Below are 5,274 nucleotides of genomic sequence, written 5' to 3' on the forward strand. Positions count from 1 at the left end.
TTTATTTTTTTTTCTGCTGGTATAATAAAATGTAGCGATTAAACGCCAATAATTTTTTTATTTACAATCATAGAAAGGCCTCCAAAAACTCACGGGATTTCATATCTCGATCGGACTAATAAATCTCAGAACACACAAAGTTTTAGCCAGTTAGCTTGTGATGTATTAATCTGTTAATCCAGAACTAGTTTATCAATGTTAGTTAGATCTTGCAATAAATCAAGCTGGCCATAGAAAAAAGGCGTAGTTGGCACAATGCCAAACACAAATAGAGGAGAATTTTTCCATTTTTTCCATTTAATTTAGCAGGAAAGTCATAAACTAAAATGGGATTTCCTTTTTTCCCGGTATTAGTTAACTGATATAGTCCATTTTATTATGGCTGGACTGGAAATTATAATGATTGTGAGTTATGCCTTTTTTTTGGTCTTTATTGAAGCAAAAATATACTATATACTCTGTTTATTTTTCTCTGGTAAGATTTTGACAGACTATGACAGAAAAAAAGTAGATGACGTCCATACCAATCCATTTATTTCACTAAAAAATGTTTCTAATATTTTTTAAGTTAACTATGGACGGGTTTATATTACAGATCCGTCATGGCGTCGTCTCTTGTTGTTTTTAACCAGTTTTATTAGTTTACTTCAAAAATGACAGATCATATTATTGGTTTGACGGAACGATGAAAGACAAACCGACGCCGCGCCGATGCGTATAAACCCGACTCAAGATTTTTGAGAGTTGTCAAACCTTTACCAAATTATGGGTTATAATTTTGTGTCAAATTATGTCAAATAGAAATGATAAACATTTTGCATTTTGAACTGTGTTATTACGTGTTTCGTGTTTTTTAAAATTAAGTGGAGGAAAACTTGAGGGTAAATTAAGCGTTCACCCACACCAGTCCAGAGAGTTGTATTAGCCACAAACAAAGTTTCTATACCATCTGGTATATGGTACTAAAAATGGAGTATCCGTAAAATAACATCACACAATATGTGAATAATACATACTGGTATAAATAAATTAAGATTAAAGTTAATTAAACTTTTAAGGTATACAATTCAGTAAGTGTTATTATTAATACAATAGTTTGTTTTATTTATTCCTTTGCAATATTAATTTATTTTTATTTGTACGTAAGTTACATTGATAAATGTAATAATAAATGCAGGAAGTTTTTTGAGCATGAAAGTAAGAAATAGTTCTTTTTTATATATTTTTGATATCTGGTGTTTTGTTTAAAATACACCTTGTTTGATTTGTATTAACACATACCGAATTATTTTAATAAAATAGCTCCATTTTTTCAGTGTTATACAATTTTTTTTTCACTTGTCACTCAAATTTTAAGTATATTAATTTTCTGCTATGCATTCCAATTGTACCAACTTATTTCTTTATAAAAAAATAAACTACTTTGAAATTAAAATGTCAGACTATAATCGAATATTTTAATTTAATTTTATTACAATCAATTATTGTTTGTTTTTGTAGAGCTTTAAAACAAAACATAATATAAAATATTTATGTAACTTTTTAAAAGATTCAAAACTAAAAGCATAATTTGCATTTAAACGTTTATATATACGATTCATATATTTTAAAACCAATATAAATTTATTATTTCGTTGTATTAAACATATAAAGAGAGATATATTCCTGTTTTATTTATGGAAGTTCTGTTTTACATATTTGTCGATGTGCAATTTAAATGCTCTCCAATCGCCCTCATTTAGAATAAAAGTTATTTAATAAATCATTCAAATGAATGTTTTCATTGTATCTATTGTACATCTATTGTACAATTGCTTAATAATACAAAATAAAACGGTATTTTGTTTAAATATTTATGTATTCTAAATGAAGAGTTGCATAGTCAAGTTATTGACAATTTATTATTTAATTAGAATATTAAAAAATTGATATAGTAGAAATCACGATAGAAATTGGTTGGTTTTGATAATTGACATATTTTTATTTTTATATCTATTCAATATTTATTATTTTAAAAAAATATTTTTTTTTCTTTTTACCACTACTTTAGTAAATACATTTTAGTAGTAAAATGACATTTTAAAATATAAATTCTATATGTGAGGGAGGCTACAACATAATTGGAAATGGTTGAATAAGCTGAAACGATGATGATGGTACAATAAAAAAAATTATTAATAATTTTGATTCCTTTGACAAATTGTGTTATACCATGACGGGAGAAGTTACATGAAACGAACTGTATAAACCTATATTGGGAACAACTAAGATTTTATTTACTAAGTATTTTATTTGATTAATTTTTTCACAATACGCTGTCCTTTACGGTTTTAAATTATTATAACGAAAGATCATCTTTTTTATATTAAAATCTGCCTGGAAGCAGATACATCACAGTGTCAGTTTCTGTCATTTGCATGTTGTCTGTCAAAATGCTTCCTGATTCGTTGACAGACTATAATTAAATATTATTTTAATATTTTCACACAACTTGATTGTATATGATTCTCGTTATATTTAAGGTTTAGTCTAATTTTTACTGGTTTTATGTAACATATTACCGTATTTTTTTAATTTAATTTTACTTTATTGCGATTTGGTGTAATTCTAACTAGCAAAAACATTTTTGAGTTTGACGTCAACTTGCAAATTAAATTAGATTTCGTGTTAATAAAGTGTATAATACTGCAGTACCCGTAATAAAAAATTAGCGATGGGAACTATCGATGAATTAGACTATCGAATGGTTACTGAATGAATGATTTCAACTATCGAATGGTTTTATTCGAATAAAATCATTCATTCATTTGTATACTAAAGCATATGTGACAACCTCGCCGTGAAACTAAATGGTTATCGTTGAGCCACGACTATCGAATGCTTTTGATAAATGAAATTTAGTATTCGTTTGATTTTTGTGTGCGTCAGTGCATTATTAGTTCTTCCAAATTTTTATAACTTCACCTTATAAATACTGTGCCAATTTTGGGTATATTAAAATATTTAAAATACTAAAATAGTAGTTTTTTTTAATTGACGATTGTGTGCGTGTGTCAGTGCAGGTGTCAACATTTTTCCGAAAATTTGTGTGATTTTCTTTCTTTTGTGAGTTTTTTTTAATGGGAAATTTTGAGAAGTAGCAATTTTTAAAAGAGATGAGATGAACTTTTAATATTGACTAATTGAATACTGAATTAATTTTTAAAATACATATTTGTATTTTAGATGTTTTAATAATATGAATTAGTTGAACCTAATAATCATATTTAAGTAATGTGGTTAAGTAAATGGTTATCGAACTCGAACTATGGGGTGAGAAAATTAAATTTTTGCTACTTCGTAAAATAATGTTTATATTAAATTATTTTAAATTTTGTTGTTAATAGGAATAACAAATTATTACTGTTATTATTATTTTTATTAAACCAGTCTTTGCTTAAAAACATTAAAAATCATTTTCTTACATCCAAAATAACAAGTATTATTGCAGTGTAACAACAGAATATTAATAAAAAAAATGCAAAATATATATAGACATACTATCCCTAACTAACTAAAGCCAAACAACAATATTCTTTGCTAATATCAACTAATACCAATATATGGCAACAGCGCCCTTCATAATATATTTTCTGTGTAAATACTAGCACCTCAATAAAAAAATAATGTGTCCTTATCTTTATATGACTCCGCAAAAAATCAAAGATGCCGGCTTCTTTCATAGCAATACCACCGACCGCTGTCGGGTTTCTCGGAAAGAAACCTACGTCGCCGGGCGACAACTAAAATCCAGTTAATATTTCACTATAATCGATCCTGACGAATAAATGAATTTCATAAATGAATGAATTTTATAAATGAATGGTTTTTGCCTCCGAATTACTAGAATCCTTCTAGAATACAATATTTCAAGGCAGACGACGCATCTATTCTATAATTTTTCGAATAGTTTTGAACGAATGTTTTTTTTACTAGCTATCGAATTATTCGAATGAATTGCAACTATCGAATGTTTCGATAGTTCCCACTACTAATAAAAATAAAGATGTATTTATATTTGAATATTTTATTGTAAAGTAAAAAATCCAATCGCAAATATTTTTATTAGGCTATTATACTATTTTAAGAATTCTATTATAAAAATAGTAAATTATAATAAAGGACATATTTTTTCTGTTTCAGATTCCTGAAGTTGAAAAAAATCAATTAAAGGAGACCAAGAAATTTGGGAAAAATCAGGTAAAGAATATTTTGTTAGGGTTAGTTTGCAACTTTTTAGACGAATTTTATTCTAGCAATACTTTTTTATAGAATAAAAAACATCTTGTACAAAATTACGAAAAATTACTTTTCTACTTGCCATGGAACAACAGCACGACAGAGTTTCCAGACGACATTCGCCCGTCGATCGTCTCGCATCGCCTAACGTCGCTTAACTTCGGTGATCTATCGGTAACCGGTGTTTCAACGTAGCTGGTCCGTTCTTCACAATTTTTTTAATAATTTGCTAAGATGCTAAGAGTCCTATCAATACTTAATAAAATATTTTGATATTTTTTTTATATATTTAGAATATCTTGAATACAATGTATTACTAGTTTCTTGTATTGGATAAAAACTATGTATAATCTAGATTGGAACAAGATAGGTTTATCTTCTCGAGGCACATCTCTCAGAACTGTGCTATTGTCACGAAGATTACAGACCGGACAGCTGAGCACGGGGATTACCATAATGAAAGCCGCCTAGGGTCTTGTTCCGGTGCCTGCTTTAGATTGTGACGGAAGCAGAACATGGACAGGCCTAGCTTGGACATGTCGAGTATAAATCATACAGGTTTTGAGGGATTTATACAAGTGGAAGGGACGTTTAACAAGTTTGTGTTAAACGCACAATAACGTAAATAAGGCGACTTTTTTTTTTATTATAACCACTGGTGGCGCGCGGTTTATTTTGAAATTGCAGTTTTACGGTATTGTGCTTTAACAGCTAGATTATTTTAATTTAAAGACACTATGCTACAATAAAGTTATATTTTTTCTACCATGTCCTTAGCATCCTGTGTCTTTGAACTTTTTAACACCACTTAACAGGAAACATAAAAAATCTCTTCTTATATCCTCTAACTTTGAGATTGTCTCTTTGGCTCGGTTACTGTAAAGTGACGGGGAAAAACGGTTAACTTTAATTAAAATTGCTCTATGCTTAGGCGGGATAAAGAATGTCGGCGTGGGATAAAGTAGTGTCTCCTTTTAAGTAATAGGGAGGCCATAA

General features: G+C 28.5%; 1 protein-coding gene across 1 annotated transcript in view; it reads left to right on the top strand.

The window, feature by feature from the left end:
• LOC115877781 (diuretic hormone receptor-like) overlaps positions 1 to 5,274 on the top strand; it is a 367,521-nt gene that overhangs the window by 127,485 nt on the left and 234,762 nt on the right. Inside the window, exon 3 of the mRNA XM_030894096.1 lies at positions 4,183 to 4,239. The gene's annotated coding sequence lies outside the window, so the exon portion shown is untranslated. The remainder of the gene's footprint in view (positions 1 to 4,182; positions 4,240 to 5,274) is intronic.

The sequence above is a fragment of the Sitophilus oryzae genome, unplaced genomic scaffold, assembly GCF_002938485.1.
Source record: "Sitophilus oryzae breed Bouriz unplaced genomic scaffold, Soryzae_2.0 scaffold_1498_pilon_pilon, whole genome shotgun sequence".
NCBI lineage: Eukaryota > Metazoa > Arthropoda > Insecta > Coleoptera > Curculionidae > Sitophilus > Sitophilus oryzae.